Genomic DNA, 13,905 nt, shown 5'->3' with positions numbered 1-13,905 from the left:
CCATATCCTCCTCTGCCCAGCAATTCCAACACATCTTCAACATCTCCACCAGTAAAACACCTCCAGGCAGAATGTTCTTGATCATAGTCACACACACCTCTTTAAAGAGATTTACATAACTGAGCTCCCTCCCAGGGGAGATTAACTCCACTTTTTAATTTAGCCCCATCATTTCGAAATGTCGGTAATTTTAAATATTGGCGCATCTGGAAGGGCACCCAGCACAGAACACAAATCCCTGAGCAGCACCACCATTTGAATTTGACTAATCGCATTAGATCTTGCACACGTTCCAGCTGTCCCACTCACCACTTACCAGCGCCAGTTTATAGCGACCAAGTGACATGGCACCCGGTCAAAGAGATGCCAGCTTGTTCTTCTTGAGCAGAAGGATATAGAAAACATTTCACAGAGTCTGCAGATCCATAATCCCTTAATCACAGGTAGGTGGGGTTGTAAAGAGACCTTTTGGCATATTAGCCTTCGTAAATATGCACGGGGGCTGGGATGTTGAGATTGTACGAGACGTTGGTGAGGACAAGATAGCCGTTCTGGGCACCCACCTACAGGAAAGGTTTCAATAAGATTGAAAGAGTGTAGAGAAAATTTACCAGGATTTTGCAGGATTTGAGGACCTGAGAGACAGGGAAAAGTTGAGTAGGTTAGGAGTTTATTCTCTGAAATAGTTGGAGGTTTGAAAGAGGTACTGGGAATTATGACGGGTATAGATAGGGTTAGTGCAAGCAAATTAGGTGAATCTAGAACAAGAGGTCATAGGTTAAGGGTGAAAGGTGGAATATTTAAGGGGAACACAAGAAGGAGTGTCTTCACTCAGAGAAGGGTGAGAGTGTGGAACAAGCTGGCAGCAGAAGTGGTGAATACGAGTTTGAATGCACCATTTGAGAGGAATCTGGATGGGAGGGACAGGAAGGGCTCTGCTCTGACAGCAGGTCAATGGAACGAGGCAAAATAATAGATCGGCATGGACTAGACTACTTCTGTGCTGTGGTGCTTATGACTCTAGGTGATCAACATTTTCATATGATGTAATTTGACCTTTCCAAATCCTTCTTATTAACTTAAAAAATATGAACAGAGGAGCAGAGTTGACGACATTATTGAACATGTTTGATTCAAGATAATGGTCTAGCCTTGTTTTGTTCCGTTTGCTTTTTTTTGGGTTTAGTATTTAGTTTTGTTTTGTTCCTTTTTGGGATTTTTCTTTGTATTTTTTTCTTTTTATTTCTTTTTATTTCATTCGTAAGGCCAGTGATGTTGTGGGGATGGAACTGGACTCTCTCACGGTGGTGTTTGAAAAGAGGATGCTGTCCAAGTTGCATGCCATCTTGGACAATGTCTCCCATCCACTACATAATGTACTGGTTGGGCACAGGAGTACATTCAGCCAGAGACTCATTCCTCCAAGATGCAGCACAGAGCATCATAGGAAGTCATTCCTGCCTGTGGCCATCAAACTTTACAACTCCTCCCTTGGAGGGTCAGACACCCTGAGCCAATAGGCTGGTCCTGGACTTATTTCCTGGCATAATTTACATATTACTATTTAACTATTTATGGTTTTATTACTATTTATTATTTATGGTGCAACTGTAACGAAAACCAATTTCCCCTGGGATCAAAAAAGTGTGACTATGACTATGACTATGACTTTTCTCTATGATTAACTATATCAAGAGTTTGGAAGTCTATTATACTTGTATTATTTGAAATCTTTTCTGTATATGCTTATCAACAATGAGATTATTTCAATCTCTCTGTATCAACATTGTTACTCTGTTTATAATTTTGGAAAATTAATTAAAAGATTTAAAAAGAAAGACTCTAGGTGTCTGCAGTCTTGACTGGGTACAATGGGGGCATTAATAGAACTGGTTTCTAGTAGTGAACGCAAGATGCTGGACATCCAGGACAGCACACACAATGCTGGAGGAACTCAGCAGGTCAGGTAGCATCTGTGGAGAGGAATAAAGAGTCGATGTTTCAGGCTGAGACCCTTCATCAGGACTCATGAAGGTTCTTGGCCCGAAATGTCGACTCTTTATTCCTTTCCAAAGATACTGCCTGACCTGCTTTGTGTGTGTGTGTGTGTGTGTGTGTGCGCGCGCGCGCGCGTGTGTGTATGTCTATGTCTATGTGGCTGGTTAACTAAGGAACACAATTCAACCAAACAAAAAGTGGTGGAAAAAGACCAAAGCACCAGAAAGTCCCACCAGGCGAGGCGGCTCCTTCACAGCCAGAACACAGGCAGTTTAAATCACAAAGAGGGAGAGGGGTGAGGAGAACCTCACCTCCGATGATCCCTCAACTTGCCACACAGGGTGCAAATGGCTAATACAACAGGGATAATTTTCAGCTGACTGGAGGAAAGTTTGGGGGAAGGTCAGAATTAAGTATTTTACATAGAGAGTGGTGGATGCATGTTTGATCATGGAGCGGTGTAAAAGACCAGCACAATATGATGGGCTGAAGGGCCTGTACTGTGCTGTAGTGTCCTACGTTCTATGAGTTTGCTATGTCTGTACAGGTGCAATGACAAACTTGCAGCACAGAGCATCAGATAAACAGCATTCACCAAAAAGGCATGAATTATGCACAATTACTACAAGACAGAACACAATTAGAACAAAAAAGTGCATTGCAGTGCAAAGTCATCAAAGTGTCACTAAACTGTAGTGATTATGTTTGGGCACATCAAAGTTGCTGGTGAACGCAGCAGGCCAGGCAGCATCTCTAGGAAGAGGTGCAGTCGACGTTTCAGGCCGAGACCCTTAGTCAGGACTAACTGAAGGAAGAGTGAGTAAGAGATTTGAAAGTTGGAGGGGGAGGGGGAGATCCAAAATGATAGGAGAAGATTCAGGACTAACTGAAGGAAGAGTTCAGTTAGTCCTGACGAAGGGTCTCGGCCTGAAACGTCGACTGCACCTCTTCCTAGAGATGCTGCCTGGCCTGCTGCGTTCACCAGCAACTTTTATGTGTGTTGCTTGAATTTCCAGCATCTGCAGAATTCCTGTTGTTTGTGATTATGGTTGGGCCAGTTGGGTCAGTGGAGCTGTCCCAAGTTCCTTAAGTGCAATTATTAAAAAAGCACGGCAGTGCCTTTACTTTTTTTCAGAAGTTTGTTAAGATTCAGCATGACATCAAAAACTTCAATAAACTTCTGTAGATGTCTGGTGGAGAGTATATTCACTGGATTGGAACACCTCAGGCTCCTGAACTAGTGGGGATAACTTCATTCAACTTCCCTGAACTGTTCCCACAACCTAGGGAGTCAAATTCAATGATTCTTCATCTCATCTTCTCATTATTTATTTATTATTAGTATTTCTTTTCTCTTTCTTTCCTTTGTCTTTGCACAGTTTGTTGTCTTTTGCACATTGGTTGTTTGTCCAGTCTGATGGGTATGGACTTTCAGTTGGAGAGCTGGGAAGGTTCAGGCATAAAAGGGAGACACTGCCTCGTGGAGCGGTCATCGACAGAACGGTCATCAACGGAGTGGTCTGGGGCAGAGTGGTGGGGCTTTGGCTCATTCGGGCTTCGGTGAGGTAGGTGGCTAGGTGGACTTCGTTTTTTTTCCCCTTGCATTTTTTCGGAGGAATAGAGAGCATGTCTGTAGGGTTAGTACTTTGCTCTGGGTGTCAGATGTGGGAATCCTGGGAATCTTCCAGTCTCCCAGATGGCCACATCTGAACCAGGTGCTCCGAGATGCAGCTCCTGAGAGACCTCGTTGGGGATTTGGAGCTGCGGTTCGATGACCTACAGCTTATTAGGGAAGGTGAGCAGGAGATGGATAGGAGTTACAGGGAGTTAGTCACCCCAAGGCTGCAGGAGTTAGATAAGTGGGTGACAGTCAGGGAAGGGAAGGGAAGAGCTCAGATAGTAGAAAGCACCTCTATGGCCATCCCCCTCAGTAATCGTCATCTCATATTGGATGCTCTTTGGCGGGGGTGGTGACCTGACAGAGGATGATCACGGCGATCGGGTCTCTGCACTGAGCCTGGTTCCGTGGTGCAGAAGGGAAAGAGGAAGATGAGGAATAGAACATAGAACATAGAATAGTACAGCACAGTACAGGCCCTTCGGCCCACAATTTTGTGCCGACCCTCAAACCCTGCTTCCCATATAAGCCCCCACCTTAGATTCCTCCATATACCTGTCTAGTAGTCTCTTAAACTTCACCAGTGTATCTGCCTCCACCACTGACTCAGGCAGTGCATTCCACGCACCAACTACTCTCTGAGTAAAAAACCTTCCTCTAATATCCCCCTTGAACTTCCCACCCCTTACCTTAAAGCCATGTCCTCTTGTATTGAGCAGTGGTGCCCTGGGGAAGAGGCGCTGGCTATCCACTCTATCTATTCCTCTTATTATCTTGTACACCTCTATCATGTCTCCTCTCATCCTCCTTCTCTCCAAAGAGTAAAGCCCTAGCTCCCTTAATCTCTGATCATAATGCATACTTTCTAAACCAGGCAGCATCCTGGTAAATCTCCTCTGTACCCTTTCCAATGCTTCCACCTCCTTCCCATAGTGAGGTGACCAGAACTGGACACAGTACTCCAAGTGTGGCCTAACCAGAGTTTTATAGAGCTGCATCATTACATCGCGACTCTTAAACTCTATCCCTCGACTTATGAAAGCTAGCACCCCATAAGCTTTCTTAACTACCCTATCCACCTGTGAGGCAACTTTCAGGGATCTGTGGACATGTACCCCGAAATCCCTCTGCTCCTCCACACTACCAAGTATCCTGCCATTTACTTTGTACTCTGCCTTGGAGTTTGTCCTTCCAAAGTGTACCACCTCACACTTCTCCAGGTTGAACTCCATCTGCCACTTCTCAGCCCACTTCTGCATCCTATCAATGTCTCTCTGCAATCTTTGACAATCTTCTACACTATCTACAACACCACCAACCTTTGTGTCGTCTGCAAACTTGCCAACCCACCCTTCTATCCCCACATCCAGGTCTGTAGTAGTAGTCATTGGGGATTCCATAGTAAGGGGAACAGACAGGAGGTTCTGTCAGCCTGATAGAGATACCCGCATGGTGTGTTTCCTCCCAGGTGCCAGGGTACGGGATGTCTCAGACTGGGTGCAGAGTATTCTGAAGGGAGAGGGTGAACAGACAGAAATCTTGCTACATGTTGGTACCAACGACATGGGTAGAAAAAGGGAGGAGGTCCTGAAGAGGGAAGTCAGGGAGTTGGGTAGGAAGCTGAGAAGCAGGACCTCCAGGGTAGTAATCTCAGGATTGCTGCCTGTGTCATGTGCTAACAAGCATGAGAATAGACTGATCAGGCATATTAATGTGTGGCTGAGAGACTGGTGTAGGGTTGCTGGATCATTGGGGCCTCTTCTGGGGGAGGTACGACCTGTACAAAAAGGACAGGTTACACCTGGACACGAAGGGATCGAATATCCTAGCAGACAGGTTTAATAGAGTTATTAGGGAGGGTTTAAACTAATTTGGCAGGGGGATGGGGCTGAGGAAGGGGAAAACAGAAATAAATCAAAGATAGCGTGCAACAGAGATTATAGAAAGGACAGGCAGGAGATGAGGTTTAATCACAGCCAGTGGGATGAGTTACAGGGCAATAGAGGCGTGGTCCAGTTAAAACAGAAAGAACAAATACTGGACTGAAAATGTTATATTTGAATGTACACAGCATAAGAAATAAAATGGACAATCTTGAAATTCAGCTACAAATTGGTAATTATGACATGGCCATCTCTGAAACTTGGCTAAAGGATGGCTGTGATTGGGAGCTGAACGTCCAAGGATAATACGGTGTATCGGAAAGATAGGTTAGTAGGCAGAGGGGGTGGTGTGACTCTGTGTATAAGAAATAATATTAAATCATTGGAAAGGGATGACATAGAATCGGAGGGTGTAGAGTCTCTATGGGGTGAGTTAAGAAATGGCAAGGGTAAAATGACCCTAATGACAGTTGTATACAGGCCTCCAAACAGCAGCCAGGATGTGCATTACAAATTACAGCAGGAGATAGAAAAGCCGTGTCAGAAAGGCAATGTCATGATAATCGTTGGGGATTTCAACATGAAAGTGGATTGGGAAACCAGGCCAGTACTGGACCTCAAGAGAGAAAATATGTAGAATGTTAAAGGGATGGCTTTTTAGAACAGCTTGTTGTTGAGCCCACTAGGGGATCGGCTGTGCTGGATTGGGTGTTGTGCAATGATCCAGAGGTGATAAGTGAGCTTAAGGTTAAGGAACCCTTAGGGAACAGTGATCACAATATGATCGAGTTCACTTTGAAATTTGAGAAGGAGAAACTAAATTCCAATGTGTTGGTATTTCAGTGGAATAAAGGAAATTACAAAGGTGTGAGAGGGGAATTGGCCAAGGTTGACTAGAAAGAGATACCAGCAGGAAAGACAGCATAGCAGCAATGGCTGGAGTTTCTGCGAAAATGTGGGAAGTGCAAGACAAATACATATATTCAAGTCAAGTCGAGTCAAGTCACTTTTTACTGTCATTTCGATCATAACTGCTGGTACAGTACACAGTAAAAATGAGAGGTTTTTCAGGACCATGGTGCTACATGAAATAATACAAAAACTACACTGAACTACATAAAACAACACAAAAACTACACTAGACTACAGGCCTACCCAGGACTGCATAAAGTGCACAAAACAGTGCAGGCATGACAAGACAATATGCAAGTAGAGGGCAGTAGGTTGGTGTCAGTCCAGGCTCTGGGTATTGAGGAGTCTGATGGCTTGGGGGAAGAAACTGTTACATAGTCTGGTCGTGAGAGCCCAAATGCTTCCGTGCCTTTTGCCAGATGGCAGGAGGGAGAAGAGTTTGTATGAGGGGTGCGTGGGGTTCTTCACAATGCTGTTTGCTTTACGGATGCAGTGTGTGGTGTAAATGTCAGTAATGGCGGGAAGAGAGACCCCGATGATCTTCTCAGCTGACCTCACTATCCGCTGCAGGGTCTTGCGATCCGAGATGGTGCAATTTCTGAACCAGGCAGTGATGCAGCTGCTCAGGATGCTCTCGATACAACCTCTGTAGATTGTGGTGAGGATGGGGGGTGGGAGATGGACTTTCCTCAGCCTTCACAGAAAGTAGAGACGCTGCTGGGCTTTCTTTGCTATGGAGCTGGTGTTGAGGGACCAGGTGAGATTCTCCGCCAGGTGAACACCAGGAAATCTGGTGCTCTTAACGACCTCTACGGAGGAGTTGTCGATGTTCAGCGGAGAGTGGTCGCTCCGTGTCCTCCTGAAGTCAACAACCATCTCTTTTGTTTTGTTCATATTCAGAGACAGGTTGTTGACTCTGGACCAGTCCGTTAACTGCTGCACCTCCTCTCTATCTGCTGACTCATCGTTCTTGCTGATGAGTCCCACCACGGTCGTGTCATCGGCGAACTTGATGATGTGGTTCGAGCTGTGTGTTGCTGCACAGTCGTGGGTCAGCAGAGTGAACAGCAGTGGACTGAGCACACAGCCCTGGAGGGCCCCCGTGCTCAGTGTGATGGTGTTGGAGATGCTGCTTCCAATCTGGACTGACTGAGGTCTCCCAGTCAGGGAGTCTAGGATCCAGTTGCAGAGGGAGGTGTTCAGGCCCAGTAGGCTCAGCTTTCCAATCAGTTTCTGAAGAATGATTGTGTTGGATGCTGAACTGAAGTCTATGAACAGCATTCGAACATACGTGTCTTTCAAATAAGAAGAAAACTTTAATGGAAGAAGGACACTATGGTGGCTGACAAGTGAAGTCAGAGCCAAAGTAAAAGCAAAAGAGAGGGCATACAAGGAAGCCAAAGCTAGTGGGAAGATAGAGGATTGGGAAGCTTTTAAAAACTTGCAGAAGGAAATTAAGAAGGTCACTAGGAAGGAAAAGATGGATTATGAAAGGAAGCTGGTGACTAATATCAAAGAAGATACTAAAAGCTATTTTAACTATATATAGGGTAAAAGAGAGATGAGGGTAGGTATAGGACCAATAGAAAATGACGCTGGAGATATCATAATGAGAGATACAGTGACGGTAGAGGAACTGAATGCATATTTTGCATCAGTCTTCACAGTGGAAGACATCTGCAGCATACCGGACATTCAAGAGTGTCAGGGAAGTGAAGTTTGTGCAGTGAAAATTACGACTGAGAAGGTGCTCAGGAAGCTTAATGGTCTGAAGGTGATTAAATCTCCTGGACCTGATGGAATGCACCCTCAGGTTCTGAAGGAAGTAGCTGGAGAGATTGCAGAGGCATTAACAATGATCTTTCAAGAATTGATAGATTCTGGCATTGTACCGGATGACTGGAAAATTGCAAATGTTACTCTGTTATTTAAGAAGGGTGAGAGGCAGCAGAAAGGAAACTATAGACCTGTTAACCTGACATCAGTGGTTGGGCAGTTGTTGGAATCCATCGTTAGGGATGAGATTATGGAATACCTGGAGGCACATGACAAGATGGGCCAAAGCCAGCATGGTTTCCTGAAAGGAAAATCCTGCCTGACAAACCTACTGGAATTCTTTGAGGAAATTACAAGCAGAGTAGACAAAGGAGATGCAGTAGATGTGGTGTACTTGGATTTTCAGAAAGCCTTTGACAAGGTGCCACACATGAGGCTGCTTAGCAAGATAAGAGCCCATGGAATTACAGGGGAGTTACTAGCATGGGTGGAGCATTGGCTGATCGGCAGAAAACAGAGAGTGGGAATAAAAGGATCCTATTCCGGCTGGCTGCCAGTTACCAGTGGAGTTCCACAAGGGTCGGTGTTGGGACCGCTGCTTTTTACGTTTATGTCAATGATTTGGACAATGGGATTAATGGATTTGTGGCTAAATGATACAAATATAGGTGGAGGAGCGGGTAGTGTTGAGGAAACAGCCTGCAGAGAGACTTAGACAGTTTAGGGGAATGGGCAAAGAAGTGGCAAATGAAATACAATGTTGGAAAGTGTATGTTCATGCATTTTGGTGGAAGAAATAAATGAGCAGACTATTATTTAGATGGGGAGACAATTCAAAATGCAGAAATGCAAAGGGACTTGGGAGGCCTTGTGCAGGATACCCTAAAGGTTAACCTCCAGGATGAGTCAGTTGCGAAGAAGGCGAATGCAATATTGGCATTCATTTCTAAAGGTATAGAATATAAGAGCAGGGATGTGATGTTGAGACTCTATAAGGCACTCATGTGACCACACTTGGAGTATTGTGTGCAGTTTTGGGCTCCTTATTTTAGAAAGGATATACTGACATTGGAGAGGGTTCAAAGAAGATTCACGAGAATGATTCCAGGTATGAAAGGGTTACCGTATGAGGAATGTCTGGCATCTCTTGGGCTGTATTCCCTGGAGTTCAGGAGAATGAGGGGGGATCTCATAGAAACATTCGGAATGTTAAAAGGCCTGAACAGATTAGATATGGCAAAGTTATTTCCCATGGTAGGGGATTCTAGGACAAGAGGGCACGATGTCAGGATTGAAGGACGTCCATTTAGAACAGAAATGCGGAGAAATTACTTTAGTCAGAGGGTGGTAAATCTGGAACTTGTTGCCATGAAGGGCTGTAGAGGCCAAGTCACTGGGTGCATTTAATGCAGACATAGAGAGATTGATAGGTTCTTGATTAGCTACGGCATCAGAGGGTATGGGAAGAAGACAGGCGAGTGGGGATGACTGGAGAATTGGAACAGCCCATGATTGAATGGTGAAGCATACTCGATGGGCTGAATGGCCTACTTCTGCTCCCTATATCTTATGGTCTTACCGTATTACGTTCTGCAAGTTTTTAAAAGCTTCTCAATCCTTTATCTTCCCACGAGCTTTGGCTTCCTTGTATGCACTCTCTTCTGCTTTTACTTTGGTTCTGACCTCACTTGTCAGCCACGGGCGTGTCCTTCTTCCGTTCAAAAATTCTTCTTATATGGGATTTGCCTGTACAGAATCTGATGGGGGTTGGGATTTGCCTGTACAGTATCTGATAGTGGGTTGGGATTTGCCTGTACAGTATATGATGGTGAAAATGGATTTGTCTGTACAGTATCTGATGGTGGGAAGGGATTTTCCCGTACAATATCTGATGGTGGGAAGGGATTTTTCTGTACAGTGTCTAATAGTGAGAAGGGATTTTCCCGTACAGTATCTGATGGTGGGTTGGGACTTGTCTGTACAGTGTCTAATAGTGAGAAGGGATTTGCCTGTACAGTATCTGATGGTGGGTTGGGATTTGCCTGTACAGTATCTGATGGTGGGTTGGGATTTGCTTGTACAGTATCCAATGGTGGGTTGGGATTTGTCTGTACAGTATCTGATGGTGGGTTGGGATTTGCCTGTACAGAATCTGATGGTGGGTTGGGATTTGCCTGTATAGTATCTGATGGTGTGTTGGGATTTGCCTGTACAGTATCCAATGGTGGGTTGGGATTTGTCTGTACAGTATCTGATGGTGGGTTGGGATTTGCCTGTACAGTATCTGATGGTGTGTTGGGATTTGCCTGTACAGTATCCAATGGTGGGTTGGGATTTGCCTGTACAGTATCTGATGGTGGGAAGGAATTTGCCTGTACAGTATCTGATGGTGTGTTGGGATTTGCCTGTACAGTATCTGATGGTGGGTTGGGATTTGTCTGTACAGTATCTGATGATGGGTTGCGATTTGCCTGTATAGTATCTGATGGTGGGTTGGGATTTGCCTGTACAGTATCTGATGGTGGGTTGGGATTTGTCTGTACAGTATCTGATGGTGGGTTGGGATTTGCCTGTACAGTATCTGATGGTGGGTTGGGATTTGCCTGTACAGTATCTGATGGTGGGTTGGGATTTGCCTGTACAGTATCTGATGGTGGGTTGGGATTTGCCTGTACAGTATCTGATGGGGTGGCATCAAAGGGCAGGGGTGAAGTTTCTCTATCTGATGATGTCAGTGTGAACAGGACCTTGAAGTTGCTGAACACAGCACTTGTTCACAGTCTGAGTAAAATTGTTATCCAATACACGCATGGCATCAGATATGACACTGAGATTTATTTTCAAAGAAACATAGAAAACCTACAGCATAATGCAGGCCCTTCAGCCCACAAAGCTCTGCTGAACATGTCCTTACCTTAGAATTACCTAGAGTTACCCATAGCCCTTTATTTTTCGAAGCTCCATGTAACTATTGATGAGTCTCTTAAAAGACCCTATCGTATCACCTCCACCACCATTGCCGGCAGCCCATTCCATGCACTCACCACTCTCTGCATAAAAAACTTACCCCTGACGTCTTCTCTGTACCTACTTCCAAGCACCTTAAAACTATGTCCTCTTGTTCTCGCTTATTTGTCCTGGGGAAAAAGCCTCTGACTATCCACACGATTAATGTCTCTCATTATCTTGTACACCTCTATCAGGTCACCTCTCATCCTCCATCACTCCAAGGAGAAATGGCTGAGTTTACTCAACCTATTCTCATAAGGCATGCTCCCCAATCCAGGCATCATCCTTGTAAATCTCCTCTGCACCCTTTCTATGGTTTCCATGTCCTTCCTGTAGTGAGACAACCAGAATTGAGCACAGTACTCCAAGTGGGGTCTGATCAGGGTCCTATATAACTGCAATATTACCTCTCGGCTCTTAAACTCAATCCAAGGTTGATGAAGGCCAATGCACTGGACCCCAAGATCCCTCCGATCCTCCAAACTGCCAAGATTCTTACCATTAATACTATATTCTGCCATCATATTTGACCTACCAAAATAAACCACTTCACACTTATCAGGGTTGAACTCCATCTGCCACTTCTCGGCCCAGTTTTGCATCCTATCAATGACCCGCTGCAACCTCTGACAGCCCTCCACACCATCCACAACACCCTCAACCTTTGTGTCATCAGCAAATTTACTAACCCATCCCTCCACTTCCTCATCGAGGTCATTTATAAAAATCACGAAGAGTAGAGGTCCCAGAACAGATTCCTGAGGCACAGCACTGGTCACCGACCTCCATACAGAATATGACCTGTCTACAATATGATCCATCTACAACCACTCTTTGCCTTCTGTGGCAAGCCATTTTTGGATCCACAAAGCAATGTGCTGTTGGATCCCATGCCTCCTTGCTTTCTCAATAAGCCTTGATTGGGGTACTTTATCAAATGCCTTGCTGAAATCCAAAACACTACATCTATGGCTCTACCTTCCTCGATAGTAAGGGGGTCAGATAGGCGATTCTGTGGACGCAGTCCAGAGACCCGGATGGTAGTTTGCCTCCCTGGTGCCAGGGTCCGGGATATTTCTGATCGTGTCCAAGATATCCTGAAGTGGGAGGGTGAGGAGCCAGAGGTCGTGGTACATATAGGTACCAATGACATAGGTAGGAAAAGGGATGAGGTCCTGAAAGGAGAATATAGGGAGCTAGGAAGGGAGTTGAGAAAAAGGACCGCAAAGGTAGTAATCTCGGGATTACTGCCTGTGCCACGCGACAGTGAGAGTAGGAATGCGATGAGGTGGAGGATAAATGCGTGGCTGAGGGATTGGAGCAGGGGGCAGGGATTCAAGTTTTTGGATCATTGGGACCTCTTTTGGCGCAGGCGTGACCTGTACAAAAAGGACGGGTTACACTTGAATCCTAGGGGGACCAATATCCTGGCAGGGAGATTAGCGGGGGCTACTGAGGTGACTTTAAACTAGAATGGTTGGGGGGTGGGAATCAAATTAAAGAGGCTAGGCGTGAGGAGGTTAGTTCACAACAGAGGGATGGGAACCAGTGCAGAGAGACAGAGGGGTGTAAAGTGAGGGTAGAAGCAAAAAGTACAAAGGAGAAAAGTAAAAGTGGCAGGCCGACAAATCCAGGGCAAGCATTAAAAAGGGCCACTTTTCAACATAATTGTATAAGGGCAAAGAGAGTTGTAAAAGAGTGCCTGAAGGCTTTATGTGTCAATGCAAGGAGCATTCGTAATAAGGTGGATGAATTGAAAGTGCAGATTGTTATTAATGATTATGATATAGTTGGGATCACAGAGACATGGCTCCAGGGTGACCAGGGATGGGAGCTCAACGTTCAGGGATATTCAATATTCAGGAGGGATAGACATGAGGAAGGGGAGGTGGGGTGGTGTTGCTGGTTAAAGAAGAGATTAACGCAATAGAAAGGAAGGACATAAGCCGGGAAGATGTGGAATCGATATGGGTAGAGCTGCGTAACACCAAGGGGCAGAAGACGCTGGTGGGAGTTGTGTACAGGCCACCTAACAGTAGTAGTGAGGTCGGAGATGGTATTAAACAGGAAATTAGAAATGTGTGCAATAAAGGAACAGCAGTTATAATGGGTGACTTCAATCTACATGTAGACTGGGTGAACCAAATTGGTAAAGGTGCTGAGGAAGAGGATTTCTTGGAATGTATGCGGGATGGTTTTTTGAACCAACATGTCGAGGAACCAACTAGAGAGCAGGCTATTCTGGACTGGGTTTTGAGCAATGAGGAAGGGTTAATTAGCGATCTTGTCGTGAGAGGCCCCTTGGGTAAGAGTGACCATAATATGGTGGAATTCTTCATTAAGATGGAGAGTGACATAGTTAATTCAGAAACAAAGGTTCTGAACTTAAAGAGGGGTGACTTTGAAGGTATGAGACGTGAATTAGCTAAGATAGACTGGCAAATGACACTTAAAGGATTGACGGTGGATATGCAATGGCAAGCATTTAAAGGTTGCATGGATGAACTACAACAATTGTTCATCCCAGTTTGGCAAAAGAATAAATCAAGGAAGGTAGTGCACCCGTGGCTGACAAGAGAAATTAGGGATAGTATCAATTCCAAAGAAGAAGCATACAAATTAGCCAGAGAAAGTGGCTCACCTGAGGACTGGGAGAAATTCAGAGTTCAGTAGAGGAGGACAAAGGGCTTAATTAGGAAGGGGAAAAAA

This window comes from Mobula hypostoma, chromosome 13 (genome assembly GCF_963921235.1).
Source record: "Mobula hypostoma chromosome 13, sMobHyp1.1, whole genome shotgun sequence".
Lineage (NCBI taxonomy): Eukaryota > Metazoa > Chordata > Chondrichthyes > Myliobatiformes > Myliobatidae > Mobula > Mobula hypostoma.
Note: the sequence above shows the minus strand (reverse complement) of the source record.